Source organism: Heterodontus francisci, chromosome 13, assembly GCF_036365525.1.
Source record: "Heterodontus francisci isolate sHetFra1 chromosome 13, sHetFra1.hap1, whole genome shotgun sequence".
NCBI lineage: Eukaryota > Metazoa > Chordata > Chondrichthyes > Heterodontiformes > Heterodontidae > Heterodontus > Heterodontus francisci.
The window spans coordinates 73,616,061-73,640,326 of NC_090383.1; positions in this window are offsets into that span (position 1 = coordinate 73,616,061).

Sequence of the window (24,266 nt, forward strand, 5' to 3'; positions counted from 1 at the left end):
AAATTACTGACAGTCTGAATGTAATGGCCTATATCCTTCCTAATGGTGTTATCACTGAACAGCATATTGACACTTCAGAAATGTTTTGTTTTTGTTTGTGATTGAAATGCAATTTGCTGACATACTTGACTGATTGAGGTAGAGTTTCCGCTTTGGGCACAATCGACAATCTGGGTGCAAATTGCGCTCATAATTACGCTAGTTTTGAGATGTGCTTTTTTCCCTTAGGTTTCCACTCAGATTAATTTGCATATAACCAAACATAAGATGTTCCACAAACTAGCGCAAGTGGGCAGTGATTTGCAACGTAAATTATTTTTTAAAAACGTTTAATTTTAAAAAATATTTCTGGATATGTTTGAGTGATAACTGTGTGCAGCTTGATCACTATGACTAAAAATGGGTTGCCACAAAAATAAGCCTTCTAATCAGTGGTTAGTCTGGCACCTGTGAGTAATTTGGTTTTAAGTAACTAAATATGACTTTAATGGGGAAAGACCACAGTGTAAGGTTCCCCCCACCAAGCTGAACCGAGGGGCTGGATCCATGGGAAACCCCTGTATTGGGAAAATTTTCTTTTGCAGTAAAATGTAAAAATGTATCTGGCATGACAATGAAATGGAAGGGTTGTGAGGCAACTCATGATTGTATAGAAGGAAACAGACTGCCTTTGCACTGTTTGTATTTTTTGACTTGGTGCTATTACCAACATCGCCCTCATCCTGATGACCACTTCTGTGTGCGGCTGCATCAAGCTATGCGTAGAGCTCCAGTACGCAAGCACCAAATGTCACTACATGATGAGGTTCTATCTGTCCCCGATGTTACGAAGGATGGGTTTGGTCACATTGCTGCGAAACGCTCCATCCAGTTGAACTGTGCCGTACCACCTATCCTTCATGGAAAAGTTTCTGCGGGAAAACACCTTTGACCACCAATCCATCAGGCAGTGGTCTGCACGGAATGTCCTCAAGGTCCTACGGGAAAAGGAGATGGTGGATCCGGTCAGATGGTTCCCTGAGCAGACTGCCAAAGTCATTTGGCAGAATGCCTCATCGCCAGAACTTGCAAACAAGCACCAATACGTAGCTTGGCTGGCGATGAGAAGGGCTCCCGCCCCCCGCCCTGTCAGATCCTTCCTGCATGCCCAGAGTCTCGCCCCCTCCACACGCTGCCCTCGAGGTGGCTGCGGTGGGGAAGAGACAGTTGCGCACCTCCTTCTGGAATGTGTCTTTGCAAAGCAGGTGTGGAAAGCGATGCATTGTTTTTTGTCGAGGTTCATTCCAAGCAGCTCTGTAACCCAGGAGTCTGTGCTCTACGGGCTGTTCCCAAGGACGCACAGTGAGATAAACATCAACTGCTGTTGGAGGACTATCAATTCAGTGAAAGACGCTCTTTGGTCTGCCCAAAACCTGCTGGTCTTCCAGCGTAAAGAGTTGTCCACGACCGAATGTTGCAGACTGGCACATTCCAAGGACCAGGACTACATGCTGAGGGACGCACTAAAGCTTGGGGCAGATGAATTGTGCTGAAAAAAAAACAGTGCAGCCTAGCAGAAGCTTTTGGTCATAATGTTTATGAGGGATTGGTTTACTATTTCGGTACACTGCCAAGGGATGAAAGGCATGCTAAGGGCAAAGATAGGCTGGAAACCTTATGGTTTCATACATTAGCACTGCCCTTCCCTGAATTGTATGCTCCGCCATTCTCCATGAGGTGTCATGCAGGAATGGGGCTGGTACATCCGGCAGCTGCTGAGAAAGTGTTTCTCCACAGCTGCCAGACTAAAGAAAGTCATAACCATCTAGAAACAGGAAAGATGCTGATGATTCTGTTCTGGGTTTCTGGCATGTTTTTTGCTTTATTTCAGATTTATGACATTTTGCATTTTTTAAATATCTTTACAGTTTAATTATAGTCAGTGTAAATCTTTTTGGTCTATTATTTATTATTAGTTAAACAGTAATAGGTTTTGCTGAAACTTTGTTCATTGTATATTTAATGCCATATTTAGCCAGGCAATTACAAATCGAAGTTAGCGATCATTATAATTACACAAGATGCACATTATCCTCTATTTTACCTTTACATAAATTCAGTGTTACAGCATTGAGATATATTGTGTGCTATCATACTGTATTCAAGTGAAGATTTTTCTCTCCTTTTGTCTTAGCTTCAAGAAGCTCAGGCAGTTACAAAAGAGCCCCAATTATGAAACTTACCATCACAGTAAGTTTCAGTTTCTTTCTTCTGCAATTTTTTTATTAATGACGTGCAATTTAAATTACTGTTGCAGTTCAATGTTTCACAGCATTTAGTTTTCACTATATTCTTAACTCCTCAGTAAAACAGATCACTGAGTATGTAGTCAGGGGCATGATTGGTCATCTATCTGTAATGTGTACAAGATGTCAGCCACTGTTTAGAATTGACAGTTTGCTGCAAGATCTTAAGACAAACAGAATGAAGTCATCTGAACTCGTGATGCCGAATGATGAAAGATGCTTTGGAAAGTTTCCATGGGTAAATCTCCACGCTTATTGTTGATTTCCCAGCCAATCAGACTTTTAAAAATATATATGTTATATATATCAAACAATAGTCACTTACAAAGTAGATATGCAGAGGCGGATTTCTGTGCCTTTATTAACTGCAAGTGTGTATGTTACAGTTGTCTTCAGTTTATCCATTGCTCTTGATATATTTTATATAATAATATGGGATGAGGGATGCGGTCTTGTTTCAATGTTCCAAACACTACGTGCTTATATCTTTTGAGTTTGCATTATCTTACTGCAGGGACTATGTTGCATTTGTTCTGTACAGGGAGAAATGAAGGAATCAGTTAAGAGAGAGGGAAATTGATAACTTAATAACTTAATCTTGAGTTTAGCTTAATGCAAGAAAAGATCAGACCTGCTATCAGTACAATGCAACAGTAGTTAGTTTTTAAAGCTTGCATACATGATCCCAGACAGGCAACAAGCGTTCCATGTTGAATTAAAATTGACAGAATGGACCTGAAAAAATTACTTGAATTCTATGTGGTACAATATATATTGAAATGTGATGCATTATTTTTTGCTAAAAGCATATTTTCTGTCACAAGACCAGACAGTTCCTGTCACATGAAGTCAATTTGTATAGCTGCTGAAAAAGAGATCATCTACCCAAAGAACTTTCTCCCTACATAGAAAATAAGCCATGTTCATAGTTTATTCCCTATAGTCCCAAATGTCCACTTCCACCAGAAACTATTTGTGTCCAACAATTTTTTATAGTGATCCTTATCCACACCACATGAATTATTCTTTCCGTGGACTCCAAATTTATGATTCCTTAGCTCCCTCTATCTTTCCTTCCTCTTACAATCTTTAGGCTTTTAAAACTCAAACTTTGCCATGCTTATCGATTTACCTCATTCATTCTTTTCAACTTGCTTTCAACTTTGGTGGTGTCCTGCAGTGTGGGTCTTAGATTTTCACTTGATTTCCCAATTAATACAAAATCATCTCTAAACTACTTCTAAAAAACTCATACTACATAACCCTTTAATGAATTACACGATGATGTGATCATGTAATGTTTCAGGAATGACATACTTAAAAAAATGATGTATCTATTTGTTTGCCCTTTATTTTTCCTCCCCTATTGTCTCATGGCTCATGCAAATCCTGCAGCTTTGATAGCAGGTGTCCAACGTGCGACCAGACCTTCAATAATGCCACTCTTGATCAGGCTGCTCGGAGCTGCACAATAATGACTGGGTGATAATGACTTTCCCAATGGAGAGATATTTCATCTCAGCCTTCCCACAGTAACATGCCTGACATTAGGAACTCAAACTCCTGGGAATCAAACCTAGAACAGAAAATGATAGGAGAAGGTCTTAAGGAGCTTTATAAGTTTGATACTTCTGTGAGAGTATTTGGCCTTTGGCCGTGCTATTTTAGTAGGGCTGAGCTTTCTGCTTTTCAACATTTATGTTTTTGGCACTAGATGATGCCTCAGGTATACAACTTGTGACTAAAAAATCTTGCAGCTGGCATGTACCCAATCCTAACAGTTCTGGCAGTGATGTAATTCAGTTTCCCACCCTGTTCCTCCTGAAAGCTTGATTTCAAGTCAATCATTATTCTGGTCACAATTTAATGAAAATTTTACATTTTATTAGTTATTTTGAGACTTGTAGGGCTACTGATGATTCAAAGATTATAAATTAAAAGCAGCAGAAGTGGGCCAATCCTTTTGTTAATAACATACGCACAACACAGCAAGTCTATGATAAGCCTTTCTTTGTTGAGCTTTTAATGCATTCGTAGGTAAGTAATATTTTCCTTTTCAGCTTCCTAACAACAGAATCAGTGAAATTTTCCCCAAATTCCTATTCATTTCCATTTTTACTTTTAAATAACCTCAGATCACACTCAGTTGAGACCATGTCATGATGACCCAGTTGAATTAAATCCACCAGCTTTAATGACTGCAAACTCAGCATACGTATGCACTTCAAGTTTCATAAATTATCTGCGCAATGCACGTGGTGACTTTTGAATGTTGAGATCTACAAGTGGCAAATAGCAAACATCAAGGGAAAGAAATGTGGGTTTTCATATCGAAATCAGGCTGGGGTAAATTGCTGTGAGCCATTTAGACTTTTTTTCAGTAGCTGTGAACTTGCAACACAAATATATCCAGGCATTTGCAGTCACCTCAAAGAATTCCAAAATTTTCCCCAGCTTCATTACAACATAGTGGGCTGGATATTCTCAGAAGGTAAGCAAACCCACGGCTGGGATCGAAAGCATGATCCGACCCACACCACGTGAGCCTGCGGCAGGATCCTGGGTGGCATTTTACTGGCACGGCCAATTAAGAGGCTGGCGTTGGGACCGCCATCCAGTTGAGGAAGGCACCTGCCTCCCAGAGCTGCCTGCCCAATCAGTGGGCTAGCAGCTCGGCAGCCTCAGCAACGCCACCTTTTGAGGTGGCCGCTGCTGAGGCTGCAGGAAGAAGAAGAGGGAATGTTAGCATGGAGGTGCCCTCGAAGGTGAGGTAAGTTTTTTACTTACTGTAACAGGGCCAGGCAGGCAGGCCCCAGCGATCAGGGAAGTGCACCTGCCAGTAGCGCCACCATAGCTGCAGGGACAGCCATTGCCACTGGGAGGCCCCCTCCATGGGCCATGGAGTGGCCGTAAAGGAGGGCACCCCCAGGAACCCACTGGGAAGCCACCAGGGTTTACCAGCTGCGGTGTCACCTGACACCAGTAAAATGCCAGCAGGGCGAGAAGAGGCCTTTAATTGGGCAGTTAATTGGTATAATTGGCCACCTGATGGGCAGCCACACCGCTGAGGTTCCTGCCACTGGGAATATGCCATAGAGGTGGCAAGACATGGGCTCCCATCCCGTTGCCTGCTACCGCCATTTTACAAGGCCCCCTGCCTCCCAGCCCATTCCCTGGATGTGCTGGAAGCCTCTGAACTGGTGCTGCCATGGCTGATTTGACGCTCCAGGTATGAACATGGACCATGCAGGTCCATTCAACAAATTCGCTTGTCACTTACCAAAGAACATGCATTCAGCTGCAAGGGAGACCCAGCACAATTGTTATTTAAAAGGCCAGTACCCAACTTGCAGGTAAGGTAAGTTAGAATAACTTCTGCTATTGCAAAGTCTCTGGAAGTAATCTGGAGTGTTTTTAGAGGTGTTGTGGTGAGTTCCTGGATTTCGCAGCCAGTGTAGCTACATCCTCACCGGGAGATCAGAGGATGTGATGACCTGTCCACACAAAGGCTGCAGTAGGAATGGGGGATGCATACTTGGGGTGTATGGGAGCCTCTAGGCCAGCAGCATGGCAGGGAGATGGAGCAGAGGCTGCAGAGAGGGCAAGCTATGCACGATGCCCTTGGCAAGTTGGAGCCAAATTCCTCCAAGCTCCTTGACAGTGACAGGTGGCAGTCTGGCATCCAGATGTGCACCCTCATCAGCATTGTCCTATATGCCGCATCATTGAGGTGCTTATCTGAAACCCCTGTAGCAGATTTTGTTTCTGACCTCTGCCTCCAGAGAGTTGGCATATGTACCATCCTTCCCTCCTGGCCTGGCTGTAGGCCAGTCATGCCTGGTGACTCACCATGTGCTGATTCCACATCTATACTTGCATCTAAGGTACATGTGGTGCCAGTATCTCAGCTGGTAACTATGAATATCAGATCAATTAACAAGGCCTCTTTATCACGGCTGTGCTGTTGGTTTCTCTCCTTCTCCTGGATGTGTTATGGCTGGTCAGGTGACATTTCTTGGGTGACTGAATGCAGGAAATCAGAAAGGGGATGGTTGGGAGATGGGATCAGGGAATGAGGAGGAAAGCAATAGTCACAACATCAGCAGCTTGCTCATCATGCCAGATAGCAGGGTGAAAGTGAGCTGGGAGTTGAGAAGGGGCAAAAAGCAGGAACATACCATCATCCTCAATGTACTCAGTGATGTTGGATGCCAGGGGCCCTGTTGTAGTCGGCCTCATGATGCAGAGAACCAATTCCTCCATAGGGCCCAGGTGATGGAAGTGCCCTTGTACCACACCAATACTGTTCTGCTCCCTCCTATTGTGTGCCATCATGTCCTGCAAGAGAGAGGGAGGAATGTCAGTAGTTGTGTTGCATTATGTTTGGGTGATGTGCCTGCCATAACTGGAAGGTATATGAAAGCAGCAGGAGCTGGGTGTGAGGCTGGTATCATTGGAGTATCTGGATGTTAGGTATGAGTCTTGAGTGACAAGGACTGCTGATGGGTGAATGATGGGGGTGTAGTGCATTGAGCATAATGAGAGGTTAGTGGTGGGGTGGTAGGAGATGTCATGTGAAGATGCAGTCACTGACCGTAACTGCTCATGTGAGGTCATTAAACTTCTTGTGGCACTGCTGCCAGGTCCTTGGGGCCAGACACTGGGAATTGACCTCGCTGGCCACCTGCTCCCAATCCCTTCTGAGGGTGGTCCTCAAGGGCCTCCTCCACCACCACCCCCCACACCCCATAGAGCCTCTTCCTGTTCACCTTCATGACCAAGGTCTCTAGTGCCCCATCAGTGAATCTGGGGAACTTCTCTCTGCCCTGGTTTTCCATTTTCCTTCTTCAGAATTTCAGCAACAGTATTCAGCAGCAGTCTCCTGTAATTCAGTGTAGTGGCCCTTTATGAGGGACAGACTGCCTTTATGAGGAGCGGGCTGTCTGCACAATGTGCTCTCTATGAATGCTGCTCAGCCCCCTGCTGAACGCTCAGGCAGCCAGCAGCGGCTCCCCGCTCACACCAACGCTACAATCAAGTAAATGAAAAGAAGGCATCAAATTTGCATGCTGCCAACTTCCATGGCAATGGGCACAGGAAGGTTGTAAATCACAGCCATGTCCAACAAGCATTGTGAACCAATTTCAGACATAGATTTATCTCAGTATTGTTTAAGATTTAGTTTATTAATAAATAGTTAATTTGTTGTTGTTTAAAGATACCTGGTTTGGTGTGTTTTATTCTAGGGGTTAATAAAGTGTTTAATTTGCTAATTTCTGGTAGGTGGGAAACTTTAATAATATACTGTGACTTGTGGAGCAATGGAACTGAATTGACAATGCATTACTCCTGCCTCGGTCTTAACATATTAATTGGTTTTAACACATAAAACACTCATATTAAAGTTAATGCATTAACAACATGCATTTATAAAGATAAGGTAGATAGGAATCATGGCATAGTAGCTAAGGATCATGAAATACCCAAGTTAAAACCACCCAGAATACAGAACAACAGGTTGAGTGAGGTAATGCTGAAAGCTGCTTATATTTCAGGTTTAAAGTATTTGTTCTGGGCAAGATAAAGATGACAGAGAGAATATGTTGAGAATTTGTAAATCTTGGGTATGTCAAGATGAAATGTGCTATGTACACACAGACCCTGATCTAAAGAGGGCCTGTGTACACACAGACCCTGAGCTAACAGGGGCTGTGTACACACAGACCCTGAGCTAAAGACGGCTTGTGTATTCACAGACCCTGAGCTAAAGATGGCTATGTATGCACAGACCCTGAGCAGTTCCTTTAAGGGGTCAAGGAATGTGAATCACATATCCAGATATGGGAGAGCTTGGATAGAAGAGGGGTATAGCGAATCCTAGTTTTACCCTATAGAAGCTCAGAATGGCAAGAAAGAAAGAGAGAGAGAGAGATAGGCCAACAGAGAATCTGCCATCTGAGAGATATGGCTTCTATCTAAAGCAAGAGTGATGTGTATAGTTTTCTTCTTTGTAGTACAACTGCCTTTAACATTGTGTGTGTTGATACTTGGTTACATTCAATAAAGGATTAATCGCAGCCATATTGGAGTCAAGTCCAAATCGATCTTACATAGCCACCAGCTGTTCAGTAACAAGAACACAAGTTATAAATGTTTTGATATGTTGATAGTTGTCCAGTCACATACCTGCAGGATATTTTTGAACTACACTGTCATTGGGTGCAACTCTGGCTTTTTATGACCACAAAAGTAACTGTATAACTTTTTCTATAGCCCGAACAATTTGTCATTGCAATACATTGACTGCTTCCATGCACCGATTTTAAGAGATTTTTACTTGTGCATCAAGAGACACAATTTGTGAGGGGTTTACAGATCTGAAAGTTAACTCTACTTCTCTGTCCACAAATGCAACCTGACCTGCTGAGCTTTGCCAGCACTTTCTGCTTTGCTGCCACTTACTTACCCTGCTGTGTCCCAGTGTCCTGTGAAGTTGCGATCCTCTTCTTCCACTCAAGTGTAACATTCCTTCTTGTAGGCGTGCTGCACCTGGATGAATAATCTTAATTTCGCACATTCCAGGACATGAGACTTAAATGTACCATAAAAGGCAAACACACAACAGAACTAAAACCGTAATTGAAGAATATCTACATACCAGGGGCTTCTAATCATCTGACTATGAAAAGCCGCAGACTAACATGCATTTGGAATCTGTATACATTTCTCTGCTAACTGCAATGTAAAAATACATGTAACTGCCATTAAACAATCTTTGTAAAAAAAAAAGGAATATATGCTCATATTCTAGCTGCATTGCCAACTAGAAATATTATACCAATAACTAAGATCAGCTGCTGCAGAAGCAAAGTGTTCGTGAACATGTCAATGTATCATAGATGAAAAACCATGACAACAGCATAGATTTCCTCACTAGTCCTGCACTGGTTTTCAAACATGTGTGAGACAAACCTTGCAGCCAGAAGTTAGAGCAGTTGCATGGCGGAGTCACCTTTACATTTAAAGGACCACACCAAGAACCGAGGATGGCAGAGGGGTGTGCTAGGGTGGCTCCACAGTTCAGCGATGCCTCCCTGCTCACTCTCCTCCAGGCTGTGTGGGCAAGGTGGGAGGTCCTTTTCCCCAGCGATGGTAAGAAGAGGCCCTCCCACCTGAATAAGGCAGTCTGGCTGGAGATGGCAGAGGAGGTGAGTAGCCATGGGGCCATCCGGCGTCAAAAGGCCCAATGCCAGAAGAGCCAGCCAGGGCCCTGTAGGCCTCATGAGCATAGATTATGAGCACCAAAGACATCCACAGCCAAAGAGCAATCAGATCAGCAGCCTTCGTCCAGTCAGGCTACTAGCGCAGAGGTTGCATCCAGAAGGGGCACTCGCAAGTGTTTACAGAGAACACACTGACACAAATGGGAATGCACAGGTGTCACAGCAATGTAAATACATCTTTTTCTAAATGTTCCTCACCAACATGTATGTCCTTTCCTTTATGTGAATGATGTGTGCCAGCATGTAATGCCAATGTCACATCACTTTGCACCATTGGCTCTTCAGGAGAGCCAACATATGCAAAAACATCATTCCTATGCCACCATTACTCATGAGCGTCTCCACGGATGCAGTGACATGGACATCGGCTCAGTCAGCTGCTGCCTCTAATGGTTTACACAGGGATGCTGCAGATATGTGAGTGAGGGCAATGCGTGGCCTGCAGAACTCATGTCGGTTCCGATGGAGCAGAGAGGCTTTGGCTGATAAGCCACTGCGGTACGTCCCTAGCTCACTGCTAGCCCTGCGTGCAGAGCCTGGGTGCCAGCTGCCCTCCCATGCGCCTTTCCTGTTGTAGATCCTTCAGGTCCTTATAGTCGGTGAATGAATCCTGTTGACATCTCTCCTCATCGTGCCAGGCCTGTTCCCTATTGGGTGCGTAGTTGTGCAGAGCACAGCAAGCAGCAAAGAAAGGAGCTGGCCTTTTCGGCCCCTTGTACATGGCATCACCCTATCTGTCCAGGCATTGGAAGCGCTTTTTCAGCATGCTGGTCGCCTGGTCAATGGTGTCTCTTGTAGTTCAGTGGTTGGCGTTTCATCTCTCCTCTGCAGCAATGGTGGAGTTGGGAGCCATGTCTGCAAAGGATAGCCCTTGTCTCCAAGAAGCCATCCCTCCATCTGAGCCAGTTCAGTGAACAGCAGTGGCAGCTCGGACTGGCGCAGGGACCAGGTGTCATGGCAGCTGCCTGAGAAGCGGGCACAGATTTGCATGAAGCATCTCTGGTGATCACATACCAGCTGCACCTAGATTGAGAGGAATCCTGTAATGGTAGCATGCACAGGTGGTAGCCTGGCAGGATGCCTGAAAGCCACATGGGTGCAGTCTATGAACCCAAAAACCTATGGTTCTCCGGCAATTGTGCCGAAACTGATGGCCCTCTGGGCCTAGCTGTGAGTGTCCATCCTGCAGCGGATATACTCACTGACCCTTTGGTGCAGAGCATCAGTGACCTCCTTGATGTAGCAGTGCACTGCTGACTGTGTGACCCCACAAAGGTCTCTAGTGGGCCCCTGAAATGCTGCATAAGCGTCAAGCTTAAGAACCGCTGCCACTATGAGGACTGCAGGCATAGGATATCCACCGAAGCCCATGGGCTGCAGGTCATCGTTGAGCAGGGCACAGAGATCTGCCACCACTCTCTCTATATGCGCAATCTCCTCTGACACTGGTGCTCTGACATCCGATGGCATGTCATGTGGGGCCTGTAGATGCACTGTGACTGTCTGGCGCACTCTGCTTGGGGGCTGCTGCCCACGACCGGGGGCCTCTATGTGGATCACACCTGCCTGTTGATTTTGCCTCCGGTGCATACAGATCCTCAGGAGAAGCGGAACGCACAATGTAGGATGAGCCATACCCATTTCCACGTGATAAATAAAGTTGAACTCTGCATGTGTTCAAAGGTTCCTAACAGGGCAGAGATTGGTGTTGACGGGTACATCAGGTGCTTTCCTGGATCAACTATGTTGCATGCCATGGCATTGCCTATCTTGGCTAACACTCAGAGTGACACATCATGACCATATCAAGATCTTATCAACTGAATCGATTGCCCCCACCATCCATATACCCTTAATGCTCCTACCCTTTCTGGCACTCTCCTCACAAACAGGGTGACTAGAGTGCCATTGCTCCTTCACAAATACAAACAAATGCACAGCGTACACTGTTTATGGAGGCAGGGTACACAGTACCTCCCTTCATGCCTGCAGAGCTTTCCCTCCAGTAATGCCAGACCCCCTCCCTCCTCCCTTTAAGAATGCCGAGCTTTCCCTCCAGTAATCCCAGACCCCCTCCCTCCTCCCTTTAAGAATGTCAAGCTTTCCCTCCAGTAATCCCATCCCACTCCCTCCTCCCTTTAAGAATGCAGAGCTGAGACTCTTGTAATCCCAGACGCCTTCCCTCCTCCTTTTAAGAATGCAGAGTGAGACCCCTGTAATTCCCCCCCCTCCCTTCCAGAATGCAGAGTGAGATCCCTGTAATCCCCCCTCCCTCTCCCTTCCAAAATACAGAGTGAGATGTCTGTAATCCCCCCTCCTTCCTCTCTTCCAGAATGCAGAGTGAGACCCCTGTAAATCTGCACTTACCTTCACTGTCCAGTACCCCTGCTTCTGCTGTCCCATCTGGTTTTCTGTTCGTGAACGGACCGGCACGGGACGACCACCCGTTCTACGTAAAATGAGGAAGTGTGGAGCAAGAGGTGGCAGAATGCATAATCTGCAGAGGTAAGTAGCGTTTTACATATTTAAATTGGGGTGCCGCCGCCGACCAGCAGTGGGGCTGCACCGAGGTCCCCCCGCCGCTGGTAATATGAGGTGGGCCTTTCTTGACGGTCGCGGGTCGAGGCGGTCCTCTCCCCGCAGAATTTTACCAGCTCCTGCACTGTGACCCACAACGTTAAAAGTCAGCCCCTAGTCTCACTGGGGAAAATATAAGTAGGCTGATGAATTAAAACTTCAATGTGCACATTGTGACAATGCAGATTCTTTATCACATTTTTAGCTGTATGTAAATAAATGCATTTGTAGGAAGCTGGTTATTTAGAACCATTGTTACTTGCTGATATTTTAAGGTAAAACTACATTCTTGGAAAACTTTAAGGAATTGCCTTATAAATTGATTAAATGTCTCAATCCATCTATAATTTAATTGAGTCTCTCTTGTCATTTCTTCATGAACGCAGATTTTGGGAAGGTTGTACTCAATCGACTGAATATTGCAGTAATGCTTGAAGGTGAAATGGTTTGTAATGAATTAAAATTTAAATGGTTTTATTTTGATAGTTCAGAATGTGTCCAAATAAATGGTACATGCATATCCTTTGCTGTTAATTGTTTTGTAAACATTCCACATTCACAGATTTAAATCTAACTTTCTCTAAGTCTGCATTAAGGTTGCAGTTTGTCATTATAATACTCTTTTTGTGCAGCAACTGTGATCTTTTAGTAAGTCATTAATAGCTAACCATTATCTTCGATAACTGTAACATGTTACTCCGTGTTTTATTTATATAATACAACTTTAAGAAATGATGCAACTTTCTGAAATAATGCATTCTTACCTTGTGTCCATGGATGGTAGACCTTTTACATTACAGTGTTCCTATAGACTGCAGATCCAATTTCAGGAACAGTGCAGTAATATAAATCAGGCAGCAGTGCTGCCATTAGTCGGATGGAGTACTATCTCTTTCACAACTGTAGAGATTATGGGGGCTAAATTGGGCCTCACAGTGCCTCTTTTTTTAGGCACTATGTGACCAATTATGACTTGAAAATGGGGCTGAGATGCACACACACACTTCTGATGGGAAGTGCCCAGGACACCATCTTGCCTAACATGCCTAATGTTCATCAGCAACATGCAGAGCAGCGAGATGATGGTGCAAATCAGTGTGCAATGCTGATTTAAAGGCACTGCTGCTATTTCGCAACTCCACACTTGAGCCAACCCCATGTCTTAACCTCGCACAGTTAAACACAACATTAAGTGAAAGAACCTTCCATTAGTGCTATTTAAAGGGATCATGAAGTACTTACAGGTTAGTTGCTGAGTTATTTCTTCTGTCCGTTGGTGCAATTGTATAGGTTTTTGAAGGTTTCCTATATTTGTTTAAAATTTGACTACTCAATAGGGAGTGGTCTGGTTGGTCCTGCTGTACTTCTTTTGCCATTTAAAATATTGTATTTAAAGAAGTTGCTTCCAGACATGGCTGCCTAATAGAGCTTCCTCTGAGAATTGAACATGACTAGGAGAATGAAGAGAAACCATGCAGAGGAGGACAAGCTTCTGGAAGATGGAGGAAGATGATGGGGAGAAGGGTTCTCAGCAGGAGACCATATCTGTCAAGGAACTTCAGGGAGCAATTCTCTTACCACAACTTCAGTGAGAACCAATGCATGAGACGTCTTTGCTTCACAAAATAGGTCATGAATGAAATCTGTCAACTGTTACAGTCACAAATTCAGTCTCAAAGCAGGGTAAGGACAGCTGTCTGTGGCTGTCAGGGTGACCATGGCTCTTACTTGTTATGTGTCTGACTCCTTTCAGGTAGCTGCTAGAGATATAAGCTACATCGTGAAATTTGAAGAGCACTATTGCATAAAGGAGGTCACTGAAGCTCTCTATGAAAAGTGAAAGAGCTTCATCTCATTTCCACTTGCCAGAGATAAGCAGGTGGAGTGAGCATGGGTAAGTTGGAGTGAGCAGGCATTACAGCCTCAGTAATATCCCGTCTCATGGTGACCAGGCACTTTCTCCTCCATGGAGGTTAAAATGTGCAGCTGTGCTAGTCCTGCTTTGGTTCTTTTCTGCTGCATCCCGTTATGTGCCACCTTCTCCTGCAAGAAAGAGAGAAGTGGGTCTGTGAGTGTTCTGCAGTATGTTTAGGTGATGTGGCTGTAGTGATTGAATAGTTGCCAGTGTATGATTTGTGATTATGAGGCTTGCAATAGGGTGAGGGTGAGGTAACGCATATGAACTGAAGGTTGAATATTGATTGATAGAGATTGTTGGTAGGTGGGTGATGGGGATGTAAATTGAGCAGTGGATGAGGTTAGTAGTACTGTTAGTAGGACGTGTCATTTGAAAATTGAGCACTTTCACCTTGCCAACTTGTGCCAGATCATTAAACTTCTTTCTCCATGTGCTTGGAGCTCTGCTGATGGCATTGACCTCTGCTATTGCTGCCTCCCACTGCCTCCTGAACATGCACCTTGGGACCCACCTGCCCTCCCCATCACCCCAATGGATACAGGATATCTCTCCTTCTCTCCATGTCTTGCACCAAGGCTTCCAGTGCATGATAAGAAAAACCCTGATGCATCCACTCTCACAGGATAAGCCACCTTGAAAAAATTCTTCAAAATTAATTCACTCCCTGACACCACTTCCAGCAGCCACAATGCACCACTCCTTTAAAAGGTGCAGGCTGCCTTTTATGTAGCATTAGCCACTCTCAATATCGAGCACCTCGCTGATCCATGCATCCAATGAACAGTGTGGGTAGCACTGGCTGCATGTGAAAAAATGCAAATCAATAAGCAGCATGAATGTGACAATCCACCTACTGCACAATGAACAGGCACGGGTTAATCGTGTACCATAATCCCTTGCCCATTTTTGGGGCTTATCCAATTTAGCCCCCTATCTGTTTTCAGGAAATGGATCAAATATGAGGAAGATTGCTACTTGATCTGAGATTACTATTTAGTTGGTATTTTCAACCTCTGATATGAGGATGGTATTCTGCAATGACCAAAGGCTGTTATTTTGGAATATCGATAGTGATATGGAAAATAATAGATAAAATCCCAGATGGTATATCACTCGTATATCTATCAAGCTCATCTTGCTACTGAACTCTAAAAGACCATTCTAACCTCTACCAAATTCCGATATCTTCCTTGAAAATGGTTGAACTCTTATTCAGGAATTAGATTAACATCCCCACCTACTATCAATGAAAGTTTGGGTAATTCTCCAAACTTGGAGGACAGCATCACTAGCAACCATCCCTGATCAGTATTAAAGACATAGGCCCCAAAATTGCTTGAACATGATCCTGGGCCCCTATGACTGACCTGTCTGGGTTAGTGCAGCTTAGGAGGAGAATATGTCAGAGAAAGGGACCCCATTTCACTGAGGCAAGCTGATGCAGGCACCATCTCAGGCACATTTCTGGTACCTACCTACACATGTGACTGGAAAATCTGGCTTTGTCTGCTATTGCAAGAGGGGAGAGGGGGATTACTGAGGAACTTCACAATTCCATCTGTGTCCTGTCTTGTACTGGGGGCATGGGGGTGAGTGGCAATCAGGAAATTATTTAAAACCTGTCGCCTTTCTTCAGGGGTCCAAGCCATTTTGGTGTCCTGAACCACATCATTAGGGCCCACCTTTGCCCACCTGGAGGCTGATGCACCTGACTGATTTGGTGTATCTTCCAGAGATACAGTGGGTTCCGACTGAGCTAGGCTATTGAGAAGTCCAGCATAGAGAGTCTACGCCACAGGTCCCGCCAGAAACATTCGTCTTATAAGCGAGTGGAGGGCATTTCGCCCCTTACAAGGGAAACTGGGAATTGCCAGAAACAGCGGGATTTTCATGCACATAGATACTAACAGGAATAACCTTGTCAATGCCAAAGGGATCAGTTATTATAGTTTAACTCCCATTTGGGTCTCTGACAGAATGTTCCACTGTGATTGCATTTAACTTCTATATTAATATTGCCACATAGTACCTCCCCCTTTCTTAAATTGAAGAAAGCAGCATACATTGACACAGCCTATGAATTCTTAAGCTTTAAGGACCATCTCTCTCATCTAAATAAGTCAATAGCAAAAGATCTTAAGGGTCAATTTTAAGAATTAGCACTCCCAGTGAGCAAGGCTGTCCACCAGACTACACTTCTGTAACATAAACTCTCTCATTTGGTCTTTCATAGGATTTAATTGTTGCAGAGTTTTAAAGTGCTTGGCTGCATTTTGAATTCCTTTCACATTTCCATGAGAATAATTTAATATGATACTTACTGATTACAATGGTTCGAACTTTCAACCTTGGCCAAGGCTTAAACTGGGTGCTAGCAGATGGACAATCCATCATATACACAGCACAAAAATCAGACAGGGTGTATAATTGGCAGTCGATAAGCTTCCACCCACTTTACATTCTTGCCAAAGATAAGCAAGCTAAAAAAATTGACCCAATAACTCTGTGGGTGACTTGGCTCTGTATTGTATTTTTTGCGTGCTACAAGGCCCTTTAAACCACCAAGATGCGCGCACACACTTCTGAATGGAAATGTGCCTGACGCCATATTTATAAAGGGGTTAGCACACACAGACCTCATGACCATCAGCAACATGCAGAACAGATAGATCATGTCATCAATCAGAAAGCAATACTGATCTGCAGCCAACACTGCCATTTTGGAGCTTCATACTGCAACTTATACCCTTGCATGACCTTGCACAGCTGAACATAGCATTCAATGTGAAGGATTCCCCGCCGCCCCCACCCCCCTGCCACACACAACAGCACCTCCCCAACCTGCAATATTTAAAGGGATCATGAGTTGCTGGGTTATTTATTTTGGTTAGTGCTGCTATTTTTCAAGTTTTCAGTGGTTTGCCATACTTGTCTAAAGGTTCAGTAGTCTACAGGAAATGGTCTGGCTGGTGCTCAAGTACTTTTTTGATGACATAAAGGTTGTTGCAGAAGCCAGTTGCTTCCAGACATGGCTGGCTTAGTAGGGCTTCTTCTTGGCATTGAGCATGACTGGGAGAATGAGCAAGGCCGTACAAAGCAGGACAGGACAGGTTAGGGCGTGTTGCCCAACTATGCATTCTTTATTCAAATGCACGAAGTATAAGGAAAAATTGAAGGAATTGTAGGTGCAAATTCAACTTGGAGGGTACGACTTGATAGCCATTCCTGAGATATCTTCAAGAAGGACAAATTTGGGAACTAAATATTCCAAGTTATAAACTACAGAAAAGATAGGGGAAATAGTTAAGGAGGCAGAGTAGCCTTAGTGATTAAGGATGAAATCTTGTCAATAATGAGAGAATATAATGAGAAGTAAGCAGGCAGTGAAGACTTAATCTGCAGAATTAAGAAATAGAAAATGATTTAAGACTATCATGGGAGTTATGCAAAGGCCCCCGGGTTTGCAGTTGTGAAGAATGTGTAAATGAAGAGATTAGACAAGCATGTAGTAAATGCAGAGTGGTTTTAATCATAGAATGGTTACAGCAGAGAAAGGGGCTGGATTTACCAAGCCCACGATGTCAGGCTTCATGGCGGGATGACGGAAGATTGTTCTGGTAGAGGCCGCCATGCAGGCCGACGCCGGGAGGGCCCGGCCCGATCCTCCCAGTGGCGCCAAGGCTCTGTGGCAACCCCCTGCTGCTGGGCAACGGGAACTGAATTATAATATTTAAATGAATGAGATGAGTAGATAAAATAAACTTGTCTTTAATCGTGCAGGCCTGCTGCGATCCTCAGTTCAGTGGACAGCATTTCCATGCCTTCAATTCCCCGTCTGGGGAAAGCCGGCGTGACACTGGTGGTGGTGGGGGGGGGCAGTGGGGTGTCGGGAGGAGTTAAGATTTTCAATGTAGGGGTGTGGGGATGGGGTCAAGTAAAAGTAATGGGTGCAGGGGATGGTGAGAAGGGGTGAACTTTAAACTTTGTGCAGTCTAGCGGGGGGAAGGTCGGATTTTAAAAGTGTTTGGGGGGGGAGGGCAAATAGTTAATATAATTGTTATTTGGGGGTGGGAAAGGGGCCTCAGAAATTTATTTGATAAATTTTGGGGGGGTGTATCTTTAAAAATTTGAATATGCTGGCAGGGCTGGATGCCCTTTAAAATGGCGCCAGCACCTGCGCACAAGCAACTGACGCTATTGCCTGTGATGAACAACCAGCCCCTTCAATGGAATTGGGGGGGGCGGTGCAGGCCACCCTGCTATTTAAATGAGCCGCCGTGCAAGAGATCACGGTGGCTCTTTGGCGTGCGGCCCACGCGGCGGGCCGCCATTTTCTGAGCTCGCCACCAGGCTTTTAAAATCGAGCCCAAAGAGACCATTCAGTCCGTCGAGTCCATGCCGGCTCTCTGCAAGAACAATTTAGCTAATCCCACTCCCCTGGCCCTCTCCCTGTAGCCCTGCAATTTGTTTTCCTTTCAGGTGCTTATCCAATTCCCTTTTGAAAGCCATGATTGAATCTGCCTCCACCACACTTACAGTGTGCTCCAGATCAAAACCCACACTGTATAAAAATGTTCATCCTCATGTCATCTTTTTTTTTCGTCAATCAGCTAATCACTTTAAATCTGTGTCCTTTGCTTCTTGACCCTTCTGCCAACTGGAACAGTTTCTCTCGATCTACTCTCTCTAGACCCCTCGTGATTTTGAATACCTTTATTAAATCTCCTCTCAATCTTCTCTTCCCTTAGGATAACAACCCCAATTTCTCCAGTCTATCCACATAACTGAAGTCCCTCAACCCTGGAACCACTCTCGTGAATCTTTTCTGCCCCCTTTAAAGCCTTCAGATACTTTCTAAAGTGCAGTGCCCAAAATAGGATACAATACACAGTTGAGGCTGAACAAGTGTTTTGTGAAGCTTCGTCATAAGTTCCTTGCTTTTGCACTCTATAACTCTATTTATAAAGATAAGGATCCCATATGCCTTTCAACCATTATCTCAATCTGCCCTGCCATCTTCAATGATTTGTGCACATATACCCCCAGGTCTCTTTGTTCCTGCACCCCCTTTAGAATTATACACTTTAGTTTATATTGTCTCTCCTCGTTCTTCCAATACAAATGTATCACTTCACACTTCTTTGAGTTAAATAGAATTTGCCATGTATCCGCCCATTCCACCAGCCTGCTTAAGATCACTTGAAGTATATCACTATCCTACTTACAGTTCACTATATTTACAAGTTTGGTGTCATCAGCAAATTTTGAAATTGTGCCCTGCACACGCAAGTCTAAGTCATTAATATAGATCAAGAAAATCAATGGTCCCAATACCGAACCCTGGGGAACACTACTATATAACATTTCTCCAGTCCGAGAAACAATCACTACTCTCTTTTTTCTGTTACTCAGCCAATTTCATATCCATGCTTCCACTGATTCTTTTATTCCATGGGTTTCAACTTTGCTGACAAGCCTATTATGTGGTACATTATCAAACATCTTTTGGAAGTCCTTATACACCGCATCAATTGCATTATCGTCATCGACCCTCTCTGTTACCTCATCAAAAAACTCAATCAAGTTTGTTAACTTCAACCAATCCGATTCACTCCACTTGATATCAAGAAATGGCTGAAGGTACTGGATACTGCAAAGGCTATGGGCCCGGACAACATTTCAGCAATAGTACTGAAGACTTGTGCTCCAGAATTAGCCATGCCCCTAATGTTCCAGTTCAGCTACAACACTGGTATCTGTGGAAAATTGCCCAAGTATGTCCTGTACACAAAAAGCAGGACAAGTCCCACCCAATTACCTCCCCATCAATCTACTCTCAATCATCAGCAAACTGATGGAAGGGGTCATCGACAGTGCCATCAAGCCGCATTTGCTCAGCAATAACCTGCTCACTGACCCTCAGTTTGGGTTCCACCAGGGCCACTCAGCTCCTGACCTCATTGCAACCTTTGTACAAACATGGTCAAAAGAGCTGAACTCCAGAAGTGAGGTGAGAGCGACTGCCCTTGACATCAAGGCAGCATTTGACCGACTATGGCATCAAGGTTCCCTAGCAAAACTGGAGTCAATGGGAACCAGGTGGAAATCTCTCCGCTGGTTGCAGTCATACCTAGCACAAAGGAAGATGGTTGTGGTTGTTGGAGGTCAATCATCTCAGTCCCAGGACATCACTGCAGGAGTTCCTCAGGGTGGTGTCCTAGGCACAACCATCTTCAGCTGCTTCACCAATGACCATCCCTCCATCATAAAGTCAGAAGTGGGGATGATTGCTGATGATTGCACAATATTCAGCATCATTCGCAACTCCTCGTCCAGATGAAGCAAGACTTGCACAACATCCAGGCTTGGGCTGATAAATGGCAAGTAACATTCGTGCCACACAAGTGCCAGGCAATGACCATCTCCAACAAGAGAGAATCTAACCATCTTCCCTTGATGTTCAATGGCATTACCATCGCTGAATTCCCCACTAACAACTTCATGGGGGTTACCATTGACCAGAAACGGAACTGGACCAGCCACATAAATAATGTGGCTACAAGAGCAGGTCAAAGGCTGAGAATTCTGCAACAAGTAACTCACCTTCTGACCCCCCTATGCTTGTCCACCATCTGCAAGGCACAAGTCAGGAGTGTGATGGAACACTCTCCACTTGCCTGGATGGGTGCAGCTCCAACAGCACTCAAGAAGCTCAACATCATCCAGGACAAAGCAGCCCACTAGATTGGCACCCATCCACCACCTTCAACATTCACTCCCTTCACCACTGGCACACAGTGGCAGCAGTGTTACCATCTACGAGATGCACTGCAGCAACTCACCAAGACTCCTTCAACAGCACCTTCCTAACCTGCGACCTCCACCACCTAGAAGAACATGGGCAGCAAATGCATGGGAACACCACCACCTGCAAGTTCCCCTCCAAGTCACACACCATCCTGACTTGGAACTATATCGCCATTCCTTCACTGTCGCTGGGTCAAAATCCTGGATCTCCCTTCCTAACAGCACTGTGGGTGTACCTACCTCACATGGACTGCAGCGGTTCAAGAAGGCAGCTCACCACCACCTTCTCAAGGGCAATTAGGATGGGCAATAAATGCTGGCCTGGCCAGTGATGCCCACATCCCATGAATGAATAAAAAAAATGATTTGCCTTTAACAAATCTTTAACAAAGCCTTTCTAGATGTTTAAAGATTTAGAGATATTTGTTGTATTTACTGCCACTCTTGAAAGAAAACATTTAAAACAAACTTTTGTTGTTTGGGTAAAGCAAAAGCTAGGTGAAAGGGTGTAGCATATTTACCATGATGATATCACACCCAAGTGACACACTGATGTGTTTCGTTGTGATTTACATCATCACATTGTGTTTATAAAAAAACAGAAGAGGTTTCTCACACACTTTTTTTCATAAAAGCTTTTAGGTGACAGAAAGAAGTGTAACAGGGCCCTAATTATCCAAATCACTGCTTGATGGAACATTGATTATGAACCACATATGTCTTATTCATAAAAATTCATCTGCTCTCAGGTACACAGTCTAGCCAAAGATAATTGTTCTGATATAGTTTGCTAAATATACTGTAATGTAGGAAAATAACATTTATGGTATGCTATTTTATTTTTGAATGGTCCAAGCATGTAAAATTAAAGCGTATGGGATTGGGGGTAGTGTATTGCAATGGATAGAAAATTGGTTGGCAGGCAGAAAACAAAGAGTAGGAATAAATGGGTCTTTTTCCGAATGGCAGGCAGTGACTAGTGGGGTACGACAGGGATCGGTGCCAGGACCCCAGCTATTCACAACATACATTAATGATTTAAATGAGGGAACTAAATGTAATATCTCTAATTTTTCAGATGACACAAAACTGGGTGGGAGGGTGAGTTGTGAGGAGGATGCAGAGAGGTTTCAGGGTGATTTGGACAAGTTGAGTGAGTGGGCTAATGCATGGCAGATGCAGTATAATGTGGATAAATGTGAGGTTATCCACTTTGGTAGCAAAAACAGGAAGGCAGATTATTATCTGAATGGCTATAAACTGAGAGAGGGGAATATGCAGCGAGACCTGGGTGTTCTCATACACCAGTCGCTGAAGGTAAGCACGCAGGTGCAACAGCCAGTAAAAAAGGCAAATGATATTCTCTCTACAGCTCCATACCCCACCAGGACGGTTTGAGGGCTCTCCGCTTCTTCATTGAACAGAGGCTCAACCAGTCCCCTCCTCCACCACCACCACCCTCCTCCACCACCACCCTCCTCTGCCTGGCTGAACTTGTTCTCACATTGAACAACTTTTCCTTCAACTCCACTCACTTCCTTCAAGTAAAAGGTGTTGCTATGGGTATCCGCATGGGTCCTAGTTATGCCTGTCTTTTTGTGGGATATGTCGAACCCTTGTTCCAGTCTTACTCAGGCCCCTCCCCCAACTCTTTTTCCGGTACATTGATGACTGTATCGGTGCCGTTTCCTGCTTCCACCCCGAACTGGAAAACTTTATCAACTTTGCTTCTAATTTCCACCTTTCTCTTACCTTTACATGGTCCATCTCCGACACTTCCCTTCCCTTCCTCGACTTCTCTGTCTCCATCTCTGGGGATAGGCTGTCTACTAATATCCATTATAAACCCACCGACTCCCACAGCTACCTCGACTACACCTCTTCACACCCTGCCTCCTTTAATGACTCCATTCCATTCTCCCAGTTTCTCCGTCTCTGACGCATCTACTCTGATGATGCTACCTTCCATGACAGCGCTACTGATATGTATTCCTTTATCCTCAACCGAGGATTCCCCCCCCACTGTGGTTGACAGGGCCCTCAACCGTGTCCGGCCCATTTCCCGCACCTCTACCCTCACCCATTCCCTCCCTCCCAGAACCGTGACAGGGTTCCCCTTGTTCTCACTTTCCACCCCATCAGCCTCCATATCCAAAGGATCATCCTCCACCATTTCCGCCACCTCCAGCATGATGCCACTACCAAACGCATCTTCCCCTCCCTTCCCCTGTCAGCATTCCAAAGGGATCGTTCCCTCCGTGACACCTTGGTCCACTCCTCCATTACCCCCACCACCTCATCCCCTTCCCATGGCACCTTCCCCTGCAATCACAGGAGGTGTAATGCCTGCCCATTTACCTCCTCTCTCCTCACTATCCCAGGCCCCAAACACTCCTTTCAGGTGAAGCAGCGATTTACTTGTACTTCTTTCAACGTAGTATACTGTATTCGCCGTTCACAATGTGGTCTCCTCTACATTGGGGAGACCAAACGCAGACTGCGTGACCGCTTTGCGGAACACCTCCGCTCAGTCCGCAAGCAGGACCCCGACCTACCGGTTGCTTACCATTTCAACACTCCCCCCTGCTCTCATGCTCACATCTCTGTCCTGGGATTGCTGCAGTGTTCCAGTGAACATCAATGCAAGCTCGAGGAACAGCATCTCATTTACCGATTAGGCACACTACAGCCTGCTGGACTGAACATTGAGTTCAATAATTTCAGAGCATGATGGGCCCCCCATTTTACTTTTATTTTTAGTTATTTTTTTTCTTCTTCCATTTTTAATATTTTTTTGTGTTTATTTTATTTTATTTCATCTTAGTTTGTTCAGTTTGCTTATCCACTGTTTTTTTCATGTTTGTACTTGCGGCTGTTCAATTTTCAGTCCGTTAACAACCTTTCTGTACTAATGCTTTGTCTTTCAACACACCATTAACACATCTTTGCTCCATGACTTTCTAGTCAGCTATTCTGTGACCTTGTCCTATTCACGCCTTCTCCTTTGTTATCTCTTGCCCCACCCCCACTTTACTTGCTTATAACCTTTTACATTTCTAATATTTGTCAGTTCTGAAGAAGGGTCACTGACCTGAAACTTTAACTCTGCTTCTCTCTCCTCAGATGCTGCCAGAGTGTTTCCAGCATTACTTGTTTTTATTTTATATTATATGAGGCAAATGGTATGTTGGCCTTCATAGCGAGAGGATTCCAGTACAGAAGCAGGGATGTCTTGCTACAATTATACAGGGCCTTGGTGAGGCCACACTTGGAATATTGTGTGCAGTTTTGGTCTCCTTATCTGAGGAAGGATGTTCTTGGTATAGAGGGAGTGCAGCGAGAATTTACCAGACTGATTCCTGGGGTGGCGGGACTGACATATGAGGAGAGATTGAG